Source organism: Bombina bombina, chromosome 1, assembly GCF_027579735.1.
Source record: "Bombina bombina isolate aBomBom1 chromosome 1, aBomBom1.pri, whole genome shotgun sequence".
Lineage (NCBI taxonomy): Eukaryota > Metazoa > Chordata > Amphibia > Anura > Bombinatoridae > Bombina > Bombina bombina.
The window spans coordinates 1,174,231,650-1,174,250,781 of NC_069499.1; the positions used below are offsets into that span (position 1 = coordinate 1,174,231,650).

General features: G+C 38.3%; 1 protein-coding gene across 6 annotated transcripts in view; it reads right to left on the minus strand.

The window, feature by feature from the left end:
- The window catches only part of SCN4A (sodium voltage-gated channel alpha subunit 4), a 360,773-nt gene that overhangs the window by 256,863 nt on the left and 84,778 nt on the right, over nt 1-19,132 (minus strand). The window lies entirely within an intron of this gene.

The following is a 19,132-nucleotide window of genomic DNA, read 5'->3' on the forward strand; positions in this document are numbered from 1 at the left end:
AATTGAGATATGCTGGCCTATAGGAGAATTATTGATCAATTCATTTTTCGGCCGATATAGCCGATCTATAAACATCAATGGATCTATAAGCTAAACCTGCATCAAACAGAGAAGTTAAACAATTTAAAATTTCATTTAAAGGTGCTGAAAAGGGATGCAAATGGTCACCAGCTAGACAATTTAGACCAGGAGTATAACTAACATTTTGTAATAATGATTTAGCTGATGAAGAAAGACCTTCGAAAGCCCAGGATCCCCTGAAATTGTCCATGCAATCAGTTGGAAAGAACCTTGAAGTACTAGGTCATGAAAATCTCTGTTTGGATCTGATAGGATGTAAGGAACAAGAGGTAAAAGAATTGATAACTGAATTGACATTTCCAATAGGGATGGGTACCAAGACTGAGTTGGCCAAAATGGGGATATCAGAAGAAGCAAAATCTTGCTCCTCCTGATGAGATTCAAAACTCGAGGAATCATCAAGAAAGGTGGAAAAGCATAAGCTCCCTGAAGCGGCCAGGTCTAGAGAAATGCATCTAATGCTAGAGCCTCTGGATGCGGACGCCAGCTGTAAAAAGGAAGAATCTGATTGAATAGAGATGTTGTTCTGAAGACATTGATGGATAAAATTCTTTGTGATATCTGATAATTGCTTGGAATGAGTTCCACCCAGACGATTCAGATATCGAACTGCTGAAATAGTGTCCATCCTTAACAGAATAGATATAGGAGAATTCTGTTTGATAAAACTCTTTATTGCAAAAGAACCTGCAATAATTTCTAGGCAATTTATGTGCAAATTGCATTCCGAAATTGACCATTTGCCCCCAGTTATTTGAGAACCACATCTGGTGCCCCAGCCTGAATTGCTTGCATCTGATTCTATCATGACATCCGGTGGATTTCCGAATATAGCTTTGCCATTCCAGGCTTCTATATTGGAAAGCCACCAGGTCAATTTCAGTCTGGCTTCTTCTGACAAAGAAATCTTGTGAGAATAAGAGAAACCCGTCCTTAAATAAAAACATGTTAATCTCTGTAAAGCTCTGTAATGTAATAGGGCTGGAAAAAATGCTTGAATTGAGGTGGAAAGTCGTCCCACAATTCTCGCAAGAGTCCTGATTATAAAAAAAATTCTTTAAGAGATGAGAAATTTCTAATTTTATATTCTTTATTTTCTCTAAGGGTAAACTCAGGGTGGATAAAGTAGTGTCTATTAGAAAACCTAGAAAAGTCAGTTTCTGAGAAGGGAAAAGAACCATTTTTATGTAATTGATAAAAAAAACTAGGTTATTTAAAATATTTATAGTCATTTTTAAATGTAATAAGAGAAGGATCCTGATTCATAAGAAGTATATCACCCAAATATATAATTAGATGAATACCTCTTAGTCTCAACCAAGCTACAACTGGCTTTAAACATTTTGTGAAAGCCCATGGGGCTGAGGATAGACCAAAGGGGAGACAAGTAAACTGCCAAATAGAATTTCTCCAAACAAAACGGAGAAATTTGCGATGACAGGGATGAATAGGGACTGTAAAATAAGCATCGGTTAAATCCATTCTTACTAACCAATCTTTGTCCATAAGACAATCTCTCAGAAGATTAATTCCATCCATCTTGAAATGATTGTAAGAAAGAAAGGCATTCAGATTCCTCAGATTTATCACAGGACGGAGAGATCCTTCTTTCTTTCTCACAAAAAACATGTTGCTGAGAAAAGAATCTATGTTGTTTGGGGCTGGTTCTATAGCCTGTTTTAGATGAAGGTCTATTATTTCTTGATCTAAAAGATTTGTGTCTGTTTTTGAGAAAACATTTGGGTTTGGAGGAAAATTTTGAAAAGGAGGAGATACAAAATCTAGGAGAAGACCTGAAACAGTCTGAATAACCCAAGCATCTGATGTTATTAGGGTCCAATTTTTTATAAAAAGGAACAACCTTCCTTCAACTTTGTGTGGGGAAAAATTTGTGTTGTGTAAAGAGGGGAGTCTTACATGAGAATGGTCTAGGACAGGATCTTGGGAATCTTGCATTCCATGGACGGGTTTTTGAGGGTAAGAAGTTTGTGAGGGATAGGTTTGGAGGAGGGAAGGACCGAAATTGAGGCCTATTAGTGAAGCATGGGCGACCGGGAAAACGGCCTCTCCCTTGCCCGGCCCAGTCAAAAACACGGTTTGGCTGATTATAGAAAATCTTTTTAGAAGTAGTTTTGACTTTATTTAGAGAATTAAACTAATTTAATTTAATTATTTTAAACTTAAGTTACCACAGAGTAAACCCTCAGCTTGAGGCCTCATTTCTGTAGGTGTAAAATCTGATATTTTCGGATCAATTTTACGTAAAATAATTCTTCTACGCTGAGTGGATAAAGCAGTATTTGCATCTCCCAACAAATAAACAGAGCGTTGAATCCATTGCATCATTATATATGGATCCAACATAGACATATTAACAATAGCCTCTTCTGTTAATTCAAACATTTTGGTAATCGGGTCTAGAGTGTGTAGGAATCTATCCTGGCATGCCTTCAAAAATTAGTCAGTCTCTTTTTTAATGTTAAAATTTTTTGTACCTACAAACTTCACTATGTTTGCATCAACTTCTGGCGTAACAGAATATTTATGAGACAAGTCTGGCCTAGGACATTCTGCCCTGAGAGTGGACCTGGCTTTAGCTGAAAGAGATTTCCTCATATAATGGTCCAGAAATTCAGCAACCCTCTTTGAAGGTCTCCAATTAGAGGAGCGAGGGTGTTGTAAATCTTCTGGGTCTAAATATTCCTGTCCTTCATTATCAATTAATTAGATTTTTGTTTTTTTAATTGACAATTTAAATTTTTTCTTTTTGGGGTAAATAATAATTAGAAGAAGAGCTGTCTGAAAACTCTTGAGTATATACTGATTGCCAAAAATGATCATCAGTGTCCTTACTGGAGTCCGAAAACTCTGTAGCGACTTAGGGGTATATTTAACATAGTACGAGCTGACATTTTACGATGTAGCGTATCATGTCCACTGCACATCGCATACGCTGTCTGCATTTATCATTGCACCAGCAGTTCTTGTGAACTGCTGGTGCAATGCCGCCCCCTGCAGATTTGCGACCAATCGGCTGCTAGCAGGAGGTGTCAATCAACCCAATTGTATTCGATTGGGTTGATTTCTGTCCGCGGCCTCTGTACTTTTTAACACTTTAGTTTGAGTTTTATGCTACAGCTTTGTAGCGTAAAACCCATAACTACTGACTTTCAGTTTACGGTATGGATCTTGGCGGTATAGGGTGTACAGCTCACTTTTTGGCCTCCCAGGCAGACTCCTAATACCAGCGCTATGGAAGTCCCATTGAAAAAGGACTTTTTGAAAGCTGCGGTAATTACATTGCGTTACGGCCAAAAAAGTGTGCGGTGCCCCTAAACCTGCAAAAAAAAGAGCCTTAACGCTGCTTTTTCACTCATACCGCAAAACTCGTAATCTAGCCGAAAGTTAATTAAAACTACAAAAAAAATACAATTTATTCATAAACTAAAAATATATATCTAGAGCAGTGCTTTCCAAACTGTGTGTCGGGACACACTAGTGTGTCGGTAGCAGTGTGTAGGTGTGTCCCTGCTTCAGCACAAATTTATTTTTATTTTTTTTGGTTTCTGACTTTCCGCCTGCCTGCTATGCATATCACATGGTTGACACGTGATTGATACCTAGTGGGACACAGATCATCTTAACCTATTGGCGCAGCTCAGTGGGAACTGAAACTATTCCCATTGGCGGCACATTGGCTCGTGACTGCATGTGTAGTCTCCTTAATCGGCTCGTGACTGCATGTGTAGTCAGTGAGTGGGACAGCAATGTGTTTGCAGCGTGGGCAGTAGTCAATCGAACTCACAGAGTTCTTTGAGCGGCAGCTTAAATGCTGAGCTGAAGTCAGAGGGTTTTTTTTTGGAACTAGCTCCCAGTAGTGCATTGCTGCTCCTGCTCTTGATTTATGGATAGGAAGTGGAAGCTTAAGAAATGCTTGATGATGAAATGCGAGTGTCTTTATCTAATATTCCACCAAATATTCAGAAATTGTGTTCATCCCATCAACCTCATACAGCCCATTAAAATAGTAAGTAGCTATTGGTGTTATTAATTCTTGCACTTACATACTGTTACTTGTAAATACATTTCGTTATTACACAATTTATGTATGTGTCCGTATCTCTTAAAACAAGTTAGTTTAACCTCCTGTTTGCTAGTACAACTGAATTACTGTGTCGCGAAATGATGTAGGTCTAAAAAGTGTGTCATCAACATGAAAAGTTTGGAAAGCTCTGATCTAGAGGCAACTTATATGATACTTATCTTTGAGAGCAGCAAAGTGAAAAGAGGCAGTTGGGATACTATGTGGACAGTTTATAACAGAATTAACTTTTCTGATTGGTCTGATTTAGATCACACCATCCAGGGTTGTATTTCATTGGTCTCTATATTAATTTTTGTTCTTTCTATGTTAAATGTTTAAATTATTTGTTACTTTGAATGGCTGTTGAGCAGTAAATGAAAAGGCTTATGCAAAATATGAGTCTCTGTCCTTGTAATAAAATTCACTTTGCCTCCCTAAACAAAAGTTTTTTTAATCTGTCACCCCCTCTCAATGACTTGGTATAAAAATCAATTGCTTGAATTTGAAAAGCCTGTATAGGATTGTGATGCATTGCAAAATGTTTTGCTACCGTAGTTTTTGAAGGATCTGATTGGATATCATTTAGGTGTTCTCTCGTTCTATCTTTTAGCATACGACTCGAGCATCCTACATACAGTACTGCTGATGGCATATTTTGCAAGTTATTAGATATATAATGTACCTTGAGGTATAATCTAAACGGTATTTGATTTTGTATTCCTTTTCTATATGGCTTGATGAAAAGGTGTACCCTGTTTTAATATATGTGCATGTAAGGTATGGGTGACGTCCACATCTATAACAGCCTTTTCTACTAAGCCAACTTCCATTCATTTTTTATTTCATGTTTCTATCAGCCAGTGAGCAGTATAGTCCCAGGATTCAGTGGTCCAAGTCATGCACTTCCTGATGTTTTCACTTCAAATTTAAACAGCTTTGACTTAAATGCATGTGAAAGTAAACATTAGAGAGAGCATGCAATTTTAAGAGAATTTTCTCTTAACTTCTGTTGTCAAATTTACTTTGTAACCTTTAAAAAGGCTTACCAGACGTCCCAGTTTGACTGGGATTGTCCCTGTTTGTAGGCTCTGTCCCAGTGTCCCACCCAATTTTTTATTCTGTCCCGGCCGTAGGGTTGCCACCCAGCCAGTGCCGGAATGAGTAAAATACCAGCAATGCAAAAGCCGTTTTTTTTTTAAATTCTAGTCTGCCCCAGTCCGTGCCAGTGACATGACTGACGTCATTTCATCGGGCTGTGTGTGTCCATGCAGTCTCCTGTCTGCCTCTGATGCGGCTGTGCTGCAAGACTTGCTGGTAAGGATACCTTGCTGAGGTTACAAATGTTACTAGCAATGTAACTGTGGTGTCTAAGCTTGCCCACCGGTCTTGACCGTGCAGCTGTCAGAGTAGTTTGCTTTCGCCATGCTTAACTACCCATGTTCCCAATGGTATATCAAACTGCCCCCTATTGTGTTGATTGCATAGCTCCTTTAATTGTACCTGTGCATCTGTAAATGTTACTACTTTTAGTAAGAGTGGTGGGGGCGGTAACTAAAATACAGATGACAGTTATCACTCTTGTTCAGTAACTTACGCAGTGTTGATCAAAGTTTTGAAGTTCTACACTCTAAGATACCTATGTGTGAAATAAACGTACACTTTACTCATAAAGTGAAAAATGTTATACTGTCTGTTATCATTGTGGGTATTTGCGCTGCAACCTGTTATTTCAGTTTGCCTCCCTGTTCTTATTTTCATGTCTTGAAGGGATTGATTTGTTTGACCTGTGTGTCTGAAAAGGTTTACCCATTTACACATGCATTGTGTTTATTTCTTGTAACATATCAAAGGCATGTTTAACAAGTTGAGATGTATTTATCTCTAACTGGAAAATTAGTTCCGGTTTGACAATTGTCACGCTACTTGACCACGTGCTGACTACACCCCCATGGGTACCACGCCAGGTGGTCCCAGTTTCACCTTTAAAAATGATGGTAAGCTTACCTTTAAAAAGCATAACCAGATAGACTAGTGTGCAACTACAGAGAGCTAAGTGATGTTTGGTGGCTCTTGTCATTGGCTCACCAGATATAATTGGCTCACCAGCTAGGTCCCAATAGCTCTGAAGCTAACTTTAACTATAAGTTTACATTGAGGTGTGTGCACTCTGCTAATTAAGTAGTTTACATGAACCAATAAATTAAAGGGACAGTCTAGGCCAAAATAAACTTTAATGATTCAGATAGGGCATGTAATTTTAAACAATTTTCCAATTTACTTTTATCACCAATTTTGCTTTGTTCCCTTGGTATTCTTAGTTGAAAGCTTAGCCTAGGAGGTTCATATGCTAATTTCTTAGACCTTGAAGCCCACCTCTTTTCAGATTGCATTTTAACAGTTTTTCACCACTAGAGGGTGTTAGTTCATGTATTTCATATAGATATAGAAGTTATCTGGGAGCAGGCACTGATTGGCTAGACTGCAAGTCTGTCAAAAGAACTGAAAAAAGGGGCAGTTTGCAGAGGCTTAGATACAAGATAATCACAGAGGTTAAAAGTATATTATTATAACTGTGTTGGTTATGCAAAACTGGAAAATTGGTAATAAAGGGATTATCTATCTTTTAAAACAATACAAATTCTGGTGTAGACTGTCCTTTTAAGGCGCCAGCAGTCATAAACTAATATAATTTAGGCGTACAAAGAAAAAAATACCCGCACAAACTCTGGATATTAAAGAATAACAAAGCTGCACTCTGGTTAATCATCATTTTTTAATAGCCACGGTTGGTGTGGGGATTTTTTTCTTTGTACGCCTTCATTAACTTTAACTATGTGTTACTATTGTTTGCATATAACACATTAGAACATTTTCTTATGTCCATTTCTCTTTTTTACATTTTTTTTAAATCTTTAACTGCTATTTTTTCATATACATGGTAGAAAAATGAGTTCCATAACCCTTTAAATAAAGCTTCCTAATAGGATCTCATGTGATGGTGGTTCCTTTACAAATATATTTAATTAGTAGCAAAAAAAAAAAAAACCGACTGGTTATTTGATGGGCACAGCAAATACAACCCTAAGTGATTCTGAGCTGCAGGGACTGTGAAGTGATTCCAAGCAGATCTGACCCTCCAGCTGCCACTGCAGATCACCTAAGAGGGTCAGATTTCGTCAGTCTGATGACTTGGTTCATTCCTTGTGAGGAAGGAGCGATGCAGCGAGTGACAGACACATAAAGGGAGTAAGGAGAGTAAAACAGAGCACTAGAAACTTCCGAGGTACCTAGAGCCCCCTCCTCTTGAATACCCATCCCATTCCCTACTATTTTACACACTCAAAAAAAAGCACCCTGCTTCCGCTTCATTCTAAATCTAATCTGGGGCCTGGAATGAAGCTTTCTCCTGTCGGCTGGATTAGCTGTGAACTGATATCTTCCTTCAGGCATTATAAAGCATGTGGAATACTGCCAGTCCTTTAGGGCTGCCCCTCCCACACTACTCCCATTTGAGACATACTTGATTTTCTACTCCCTGGTGTTTAGGATACAAACACCTCGTTGCGAAAACTCAGCGCCAGCCGGTGATCTCTCTTCCTGGGGAGTGGAATTCTGACATAGCTCATGTCTGGAAACATATAATAAATTCTGCTAAATAAAGGACTTTAATTCTCAGGTGAAACATGATAATGCTACACTGACAATGTGCTGGGATCATAGACCAGCCTCCCAGTAGTGGTGGTAGATATAAATAGATTTGTATTCTGGGAATTATATGACACAGAAATTAGTTATAAAACATATCCACTGTGAAGTCTAATGATCATCATAATATCACTGTTTGCCCATTCAGCTTTAAAGTGATGGTAAACATTACATGTTTTAAAATCAGATCCAGAATCTAAGTGATATTTTAGATGGACTTTAATTGATCACGTGTAATGAAGATGTGCTGTAACTTACTTTTTAATGTGGCTGTGACATTCTAATACCCTGCACTCCGGCCGACCAGTTAAAAAACTCATGGCTAGATTACAAGTTTTGTTTGCGGTGCTAACGAGCAGTTTATGCTCACCACTCACCTGTGAGCGGAGAACAAAATTTTGCTCCACATCTCACTGTAATACCAGTGCTGCTTACGGTAGTGGTGAGCTGGCTAAACATGCTCGTGCACGATTTCCCCATAGGAATCAATGGGGCAGATCTGGCTGAAAAAAACCTAACACCTGCAAAAAAGCAGCGGTCAGCTCCTAACGCAGCCCCATTGATTCCTATGGGAAAATACTTTTTATGTCTACACCTAACACCCTAACATGAACCCCGAGTCTAAACACCCCTTATCTTACACTTATTAACCCCTAATCTGCCGCCCCCGACATCGTTGCAACCTGCATAATCTTATTAACCCCTAATCTGCCGCTCTGGACACCGCCGCAACCTACATTATACTTATGAACCCCTAATCTGCTGCCACCAACATCGCTGACACCTACATTATAGTTATTATAATCATATATTATTATCAGCCAATAGGATTTTTTCTACCTTAATTCCGATTGGCTGATAGAATTCTATAAGCCAATCGGAATTGAAGGGACGCCATCTTGCATGATGTCACTTAAAGGTACTGTCATTTAGTCGTCGGATGTCGTTGGAAGAGGATGCTCCACGTTGGATGTCTTGAAGATGGACCTGCTCCGCTCCAGATGGATGAAGAAAGAAGATGCCGCCTGGATGAAGACTTCTGCCCATCTGGAGGACCTCTTCTGCCCGGATAGTATGAAGACTTCTGCCCGTCTGGAGGACCACTTCTGCCCGGTTGGGTGAAGACTTCTCAAGGTAGGGTGATCTTCAAGGGGTTAGTGTTAGGTTTTATTAAGGGGGGATTGCGTGGGTTTTAGAGTAGGGTTGGGTGTGTGGGTGGTGGGTTTTAATGTTGGGGGGTATTGTATTTTTTTTTACAGGTAAAAGAGCTGATTACTTTGGGGCAATGCCCCGCAAAAGGCCCTTTTAAGGGCTATTTGTAATTTAGTAAAGGGTGGGGATATTTTTTATTTTGGGGGGCTTTTTTATTTTATTAGGGGGATTAGATTAGGTGTAATTAGTTTAAAAAACTTGTAAATATTTTATTATTTTCTGTAATTTAGTGTTTTTTTCCGTACTTTAATTTAATTGTAATTAATTGTAGTTAATTTAGGTAATTAATTTAATTTTAGTGTAGTGTTAGGTGTAATTGTAACTTAGGTTAGGTTTTATTTTACAGGTAAATTTGTACTTATTTTAGCTAGGTAGCTATTAAATAGTTAATAACTATTTAATAACTATTGTACCTAGTTAAAAAAAATACAAAGTTGCCTGAAAAATTAAAATAAACCCTAAACTAGCTACAATGTAATTATTAGTTATATTGTAGCTATCTTAGGATTTATTTTATAGGTAAGTATTTAGTTTTAAATAGGAATAATTTAGTTAATGATAGTAATTTTATTTAGATTTATTTAAATTATATTTAAGTTAGGGGGTGTTAGGGTTAGACTTAGGTTTAGGGGTTAATACATTTAATATAGTTTCGGCAACATTGGGGCGGCAGATTAGGGGTTAATAAATGTAGGTAGGTGTCTGCGATGTTAGGGACGGCAGATTAGGGGTTAATAAAATTTAACTAGTGTTTGTGAGGCGGGAGAGCGGCGGTTTAGGGGTTAATATATTTATTAAAGTGGCGGCGATGTCCTGTCGGCAGATCAGGAGTTACAAATTTTATTTAAGTGTTTGCGATATGGGGGGGGAGCTCGGTTTAGGGGTTAAGGTAGTTTATGGGTGTTAGTGTACTTTATAGCACTTTAGTTAAGAGTTTTATGTTACGGCATTAGCCCATAAAACTCTTAACTACTGACTTTTAAATGTGGTACCAGGCTTGACAGGAGAGGGTGTACCGCTCACTTTTTCCAAGACTTGTAATACCGGCGTTAGGAAAATCCCATTGAAAATATGGGATACGCAATTGACGTAAGTGGATTTGCGGTATGTTGAGTCGCGGAAAAAAGTGAGCGGTACACCTGTACTTGCAAGACTCGTAACACCAGCGGGCATTAAAAAGCAGCGTTGGGACCTCTCAACGCTGCTTTTTAAGGCTAACGCAAGACTCGTAATCTAGGCATCAATTTTTTGGTGAGCTAACGGTTTGAACAGCATCTTCATTAGTGATCAAATAAAGTCCATCTAATCTATAGCTTAGATTCCAGACCTGTTTTTAAATCATGTAAAGTTTACCATCACTTTAAGCTGCAAGCGTTCACAGTTACACATGATCCATGTCACTGTCACTTTTCTCCACAGGAGTGAGCACAATGTTATCCGTATACCACACATAAACTAGCAATGTCTAGGTTCTGTGCAAGATTTAAAAAGCACTGAGATAAGGGGTGGCCTGTCGAGGTTTAGAAACAGTTAAACTTAGAGGTTATAAAGTTTATTAATATAACAATGTTGGTTGTGCAAAGCTGGGGAATGGGTAAAGGCATTACCCATCTTTTTAAACAATAAAAAAAAATCAAATAGACTGTCCCTTTAATTAGAATTTTGCCTAGGACAAGAAGAGGGCAACACATTTTGGTGACATGGTGTTTTATTTATTTGTATTACATATTAAATATCTCTGTTTGTCCTATGTGGGTACATGATACCTCTAAGGAACCCTTGGCCTCTGGTTCTGAGGAATATATGAAGCAAATATGAGCTAAAATTGTTGGTTAAATGGGCAGAAGATTTTCCAGTGCCTATAGCAGCACAAAAACTAAATTTGCAACAGTGTCACTGTCAAACCATAGCTGCTGTGATAATGTGCTTATTATGGAGTAATAACCTCCTTTAACAATACTTATCATGGAAAAAGCACTTTCAGTTATTCAAGTTATCCTGTACTAATTTACAAGTGTGATTGAGAGTGAGTGTATTAGACCTTGTTCCGGAACGCTATTACCATCACTGATTCAATACTCTATATGAGAACTAAGTGTGTGAGGACGTGTTTGACCTAGACGCTGCACGGCTAATATCTATTCAGCTCTAACTGTGTCCACGCTACTCACACCTGACTGATACCTCACTTGCTTAGACGCTGCACGGCTAATATTTATTCAGCTCTAATAGAGCCCACGCTACAAACGTTTGACTGGTACCTCACTTGCCTCGTATTATTTACAACTCTTTGGGTCAATAGAATATAAATGCATACCGGCTAAATAATACTGAGCCCACGCTACTCACACCTGACTGATACCTCACTTGCTTAGACGCTGCACGGCTAATATTTATTCAGCTCTAATAGAGCCCACGCTACAAACGTTTGACTGGTACCTCACTTGCCTCGTATTATTTACAACTCTTTGGGTCAATAGAATATAAATGCATACCGGCTAAATAATACTGAGCCCACGCTACTCACACCTGACTGATACCTCACTTGCTTAGACGCTGCACGGCTAATATTTATTCGGCTCTAATAGAGCCCACGCTACAAACGTTTGACTGGTACCTCACTTGCCTCGTATTATTTACAACTCTTTGGGTCAATAGAATATAAATGCATACCGGCTAAATAATACAAGGTGAATGAACCGTATTATTTACAACTCTTTGGGTCAATATAATAACATAATTTATGTAAGAACTTACCTGATAAATTCATTTCTTTCATATTAGCAAGAGTCCATGAGCTAGTGACGTATGGGATATACATTCCTACCAGGAGGGGCAAAGTTTCCCAAACCTCAAAATGCCTATAAATACACCCCTCACCACACCCACAATTCAGTTTAACGAATAGCCAAGAAGTGGGGTGATAAAAAAGTGCGAAAGCATATAAAATAAGGAATTGGAATAATTGTGCTTTATACAAAAATCATAACCACCACAAAAAAAGGGCGGGCCTCATGGACTCTTGCTAATATGAAAGAAATGAATTTATCAGGTAAGTTCTTACATAAATTATGTTTTCTTTCATGTAATTAGCAAGAGTCCATGAGCTAGTGACGTATGGGATAATGACTACCCAAGATGTGGATCTTTCCACACAAGAGTCACTAGAGAGGGAGGGATAAAATAAAGACAGCCAATTCCTGCTGAAAATAATCCACACCCAAAAATAAAGTTTAACGAAAAACATAAGCAGAAGATTCAAACTGAAACCGCTGCCTGAAGGACTTTTCTACCAAAAACTGCTTCAGAAGAAGAAAATACATCAAAATGGTAGAATTTAGTAAAAGTATGCAAAGAGGACCAAGTTGCTGCTTTGCAAATCTGGTCAACCGAAGCTTCATTCCTAAACGCCCAGGAAGTAGAAACTGACCTAGTAGAATGAGCTGTAATTCTTTGAGGCGGAGTTTTACCCGACTCAACATAGGCAAGATGAATTAAAGATTTCAACCAAGATGCCAAAGAAATGGCAGAAGCTTTCTGGCCTTTTCTAGAACCGGAAAAGATAACAAATAAACTAGAAGTCTTACGGAAAGATTTCGTAGCTTCAACATAATATTTCAAAGCTCTAACAACATCCAAAGAATGCAACGATTTCTCCTTAGAATTCTTAGGATTAGGACATAATGAAGGAACCACAATTTCTCTACTAATGTTGTTGGAATTCACAACTTTAGGTAAAAATTCAAAAGAAGTTCGCAACACCACCTTATCCTGATGAAAAATCAGAAAAGGAGACTCACAAGAAAGAGCAGATAATTCAGAAACTCTTCTGGCAGAAGAGATGGCCAAAAGGAACAAAACTTTCCAAGAAAGTAATTTAATGTCCAATGAATGCATAGGTTCAAACGGAGGAGCTTGAAGAGCTCCCAGAACCAAATTCAAACTCCAAGGAGGAGAAATTGACTTAATAACAGGTTTTATACGAACCAAAGCTTGTACAAAACAATGAATATCAGGAAGAATAGCAATCTTTCTGTGAAAAAGAACAGAAAGAGCAGAGATTTGTCCTTTCAAAGAACTTGCGGACAAACCCTTATCTAAACCATCCTGAAGAAACTGTAAAATTCTCGGTATTCTAAAAGAATGCCAAGAAAAATGATGAGAAAGACACCAAGAAATATAAGTCTTCCAGACTCTATAATATATCTCTCGAGATACAGATTTACGAGCCTGTAACATAGTATTAATCACAGAGTCAGAGAAACCTCTTTGACCAAGAATCAAGCGTTCAATCTCCATACCTTTAAATTTAAGGATTTCAGATCCTGATGGAAAAAAGGACCTTGTGACAGAAGGTCTGGTCTTAACGGAAGAGTCCACGGTTGGCAAGAGGCCATCCGGACAAGATCCGCATACCAAAACCTGTGAGGCCATGCCGGAGCTACCAGCAGAACAAACGAGCATTCCTTCAGAATCTTGGAGATTACTCTTGGAAGAAGAACTAGAGGCGGAAAGATATAGGCAGGATGATAATTCCAAGGAAGTGATAATGCATCCACTGCCTCCGCCTGAGGATCCCGGGATCTGGACAGATACCTGGGAAGTTTCTTGTTTAGATGGGACGCCATCAGATCTATTTCTGGAAGTTCCCACATTTGAACAATCTGAAGAAATACCTCTGGGTGAAGAGACCATTCGCCCGGATGCAACGTTTGGCGACTGAGATAATCCGCTTCCCAATTGTCTATACCTGGGATATGAACAGCAGAGATTAGACAGGAGCTGGATTCCGCCCAAACCAAAATTCGAGATACTTCTTTCATAGCCAGAGGACTGTGAGTCCCTCCTTGATGATTGATGTATGCCACAGTTGTGACATTGTCTGTTTGAAAACAAATGAACGATTCTCTCTTCAGAAGAGGCCAAAACTGAAGAGCTCTGAAAATTGCACGGAGTTCCAAAATATTGATCGGTAATCTCACCTCCTGAGATTCCCAAACTCCTTGTGCCGTCAGAGATCCCCACACAGCTCCCCAACCTGTGAGACTTGCATCTGTTGAAATTACAGTCCAGGTCGGAAGCACAAAAGAAGCCCCATGAATTAAACGATGGTGATCTGTCCACCATGTTAGAGAGTGTCGAACAATCGGTTTTAAAGATATTAATTGAGATATCTTCGTGTAATCCTTGCACCATTGCTTCAGCATACAGAGCTGAAGAGGTCGCATGTGAAAACGAGCAAAGGGGATCGCGTCCAATGCAGCAGTCATAAGACCTAGAATTTCCATGCATAAGGCTACCGAAGGGAATGATTGTGACTGAAGGTTTCGACAAGCTGCAATCAATTTTAGACGTCTCTTGTCTGTTAAAGACAGAGTCATGGACACTGAATGCATCTGGAAACCCAGAAAGGTTACCCTTGTCTGAGGAATCAAAGAACTTTTTGGTAAATTGATCCTCCAACCATGATCTTGAAGAAACAACACAAGTCGATTCGTATGAGATTCTGCTAAATGTAAAGACTGAGCAAGTACCAAGATATCGTCCAAATAAGGAAATACCACAATACCCTGTTCTCTGATTACAGACAGAAGGGCACCGAGAACCTTTGTAAAAATTCTTGGAGCTGTAGCTAGGCCAAACGGCAGAGCCACAAACTGGTAATGCTTGTCCAGAAAAGAGAATCTCAGGAACTGATAATGATCTGGATGAATCGGAATATGCAGATATGCATCCTGTAAATCTATTGTGGACATATAATTCCCTTGCTGAACAAAAGGCAAGATAGTCCTTATAGTTACCATCTTGAACGTTGGTATTCTTACATAACGATTCAATAATTTTAGATCCAGAACTGGTCTGAAGGAATTCTCCTTCTTTGGTACAATGAAGAGATTTGAATAAAACCCCATCCCCTGTTCCGGAACTGGAACTGGCATAATTACTCCAGTCAACTCTAGATCTGAAACACATTTCAGAAATGCTTGAGCTTTTACTGGATTTACTGGGACACGGGAAAGAAAAAATCTCTTTGCAGGAGGTCTCATCTTGAAACCAATTCTGTACCCTTCTGAAACAATGCTCTGAATCCAAAGATTGTGAACAGAATTGATCCAAATTTCCTTGAAAAAATGTAACCTGCCCCCTACCAGCTGAGCGGGAATGAGGGCCGCACCTTCATGTGGACTTAGAAGCAGGCTTTGCCTTTCTAGCTGGCTTGGATTTATTCCAGACTGGAGATGGTTTCCAAACTGAAACTGCTCCTGAGGATGAAGGATCAGGCTTTTGTTCTTTGTTGAAACGAAAGGAACGAAAACGATTATTAGCCCTGCTTTTACCTTTAGATTTTTTATCCTGTGGTAAAAAAGTTCCTTTCCCACCAGTAACAGTTGAAATAATGGAATCCAACTGAGAACCAAATAATTTGTTACCCTGGAAAGAAATGGAAAGTAAAGTTGATTTAGAAGCCATATCAGCATTCCAAGTTTTAAGCCATAAAGCTCTTCTAGCTAAAATAGCTAGAGACATAAACCTGACATCAACTCTGATAATATCAAAAATGGCATCACAGATAAAATTATTAGCATGCTGTAGAAGAATAATAATATCATGAGAATCATGATGTGTTACTTGTTGCGCTAAAGTTTCCAACCAGAAAGTTGAAGCTGCAGCAACATCAGCCAAAGATATAGCAGGTCTAAGAAGATTACCTGAACACAGATAAGCTTTTCTTAGAAAGGATTCAATTTTCCTGAAATTACTGCAGAAATAGCATTAGGAACAGGAAAAACTTCTGGAATAACCACAGGAGCTTTAAATACCTTATCCAAACGTTTAGAATTAGTATCAAGAGGACCAGAATCCTCTATTTCTAAAGCAATTAGTACTTCTTTAAGTAAAGAACGAATAAATTCCATTTTAAATAAATATGAAGATTTATCAGCATCAACCTCTGAGACAGAATCCTCTGAACCAGAAGAGTCATCAGAATCAGAATGATGATGTTCATTTAAAAATTCATCTGTAGGGAGAGAAGTTTTAAAAGATTTTTTACGTTTACTAGAAGGAGAAATAACAGACATAGCCTTCTTTATGGATTCAGAAACAAAATCTCTTATATTATCAGGAACATTCTGCACCTTAGATGTTGAAGGAACTGCAACAGGCAATGGTACTTTACTAAAGGAAATATTATCTGCTTTAACAAGTTTGTCATGACAATCAATACAAACAACAGCTGGAGGAATAGCTACCAAAAGTTTACAGCAGATACACTTAGCTTTGGTAGATCCAGCACTAGACAGCGATTTTCCTGTAGTATCTTCTGACTCAGATGCAACGTGAGACATCTTGCAATATGTAAGAGAAAAAACAACATATATATAAAGCAAAATTGATCAAATTCCTTAAATGACAGTTTCAGGAATGGGAAAAAATGCCAAAGAACAAGCTTCTAGCAACCAGAAGTAATAAAAAATGAGACTTAAATAATGTGGAGACAAAAGCGACGCCCATATTTTTCGCGCCAATAAGACGCCCACATTATTTGGCGCCTAAATGCTTTTTGGCGCCAAAATGACGCCACATCCGGAACGCTGACATTTTTGGCGCAAAATAACGTCAAAAAATGACGCAACTTCCGGCGACACGTATGACGCCGGAAACGGAAACAAATTTTTTGCGCCAAAAAAGTCCGCGCCAAGAATGACGCAATAAAATGAAGCATTTTCAGCCCCCGCGAGCCTAACAGCCCACAGGGAAGAGTCAAATTTTTGAAGGTAAGAAAAAATGATTAAATCAAATGCATTATCCCAAATATGAAACTGACTGTCTGAAAATAAGGAAAGTTGAACATTCTGAGTCAAGGCAAATAAATGTTTGAATACATATATTTAGAACTTTATAAACAAAGTGCCCAACCATAGCTTAGAGTGTCACAGAAAATAAGATTTACTTACCCCAGGACACTCATCTACATGTTTGTAGAAAGCCAAACCAGTACTGAAACGAGAATCAGCAGAGGTAATGGTATATATAAGAGTATATCGTCGATCTGAAAAGGGAGGTAAGAGATGAATCTCTACGACCGATAACAGAGAACCTATGAAATAGACCCCGTAGAAGGAGATCACTGCATTCAAATAGGCAATACTCTCCTCACATCCCTCTGACATTCACTGCACGCTGAGAGGAAAACCGGGCTCCAACTTGCTGCGGAGCGCATATCAACGTAGAATCTAGCACAAACTTACTTCACCACCTCCATCGGAGGCAAAGTTTGTAAAACTGAATTGTGGGTGTGGAGAGGGGTGTATTTATAGGCATTTTGAGGTTTGGGAAACTTTGCCCCTCCTGGTAGGAATGTATATCCCATACGTCACTAGCTCATGGACTCTTGCTAATTACATGAAAGAAATATAGGCATACCGGCTAAATAATACATGGTGAATTAACCGTAATACAAAGCCAGATACAAATATAACAAGTGAACCTGTGAATGTTACAACGCTAAGATAAATACGTGGCAAGCTTCTAATCATAACTTTATAATAAATCTACTCTCATAGTTACTACAATATATTAACTACCAAGGGCATACATGTACCTAGCTAACCTCTGCCTATATCTTTTACATCCGGGCGACATTAGTAATCTGTACTGATCTCGCCGTAATTTAACTCACATCGCTTAGCAACAGCTATACACGCTACAAGCTATGACTGTATGAAATCAAACATGAGTGAGTGATCTTAATACAAACGACTATTTGGGATGATATTATGAATAAGATATAGGGTTTTAGAACCACCACATACCAATTTGTGGCTAATAGTTGGTTCCTGGCAGCACTGTGTCAAGTGACTATCATATCTTTGTACACGCAGGGCAATACGTGTCTTTATAATCTTGTACATTAGATGTGCATACATTTAATCTACCTATCTTGTGCACATCAAACAAGTGTGGATAACATACAATACTCAACACGAGATTATAGGATCGTTTAATTTAAGTGGATCACTGATTATGATTATGTTGTCATAGTAACAAACATTATTCTGTTAGTGTTTAGAGGTAGACCTGATACTACACTTACTACGTATAACCAACTGGCATATACCCAATAGTGTGACTCACTATATTATAGTAGAAAACAGCTACCCCTAATTCTGTGTATACTAACATCATATGGTATACACTGAATACTTAATATACCCAATATAGTGAACCAGTTGATCAGGGTACTACTAAAAGTCAGACAACTCATTGACTAATATTAACAAGAACAGGTTTCTCTATAACGAACCTTGAATACAAGGGTTATTACTAAGTACATGTAACGTTTGTGAGTTTAGCACAACCTCTCTCCTATAGTTATATCAACTTTTCCAATATTGAGGTTAATCACACGAATATCTAGGAGAAGTTTATGTACATCGAGTTACAATATTGTGTGCTATCACAACGTCAGTCTATCTAGCTCATCTTATATTTACAATCACAACTTGAATCTTTGACAACATTCAATCAGTTATGGTCTAACTACCTGTCTAAATAAACGTGGACATACTTTTTACTCTACTCTCTCACACATTTACTCATATAGAGTGTCAAGTCACACCTATCACTACTACTTGTAATTTATATGTTATGTACTACGATAGATAGGTACATCAGGCTTGCACGCAAGCAGGCATGACTGCTTAATTGAACTAAAAATCGGTTATTAAATTTCTGCAAACTACAGTCGGTACTTAAGTGTGGTTTTAATGATTTTTCCTATTTTAATTATTAAACCCAATAAAAGTTATATTTTAATTTAGTGTCTATTCCTATTCCCGCATTCCAACCTTGGATTAGCAACTAAGTGATTGTTATTTGCAACTAACTTGCAACTTGACCTAGGAGTGCTGTCTGAGTGTATGCTTTTCCTTTGTAATTCTAATAATGTGCTTAACTTTATAAAAACAACAACAAAAACATGTTTTTCAGTAGTAAAGGAAAGTTGACACTTCTTGAATTTACATCAGTAAGTTCAAGTATCTCTAC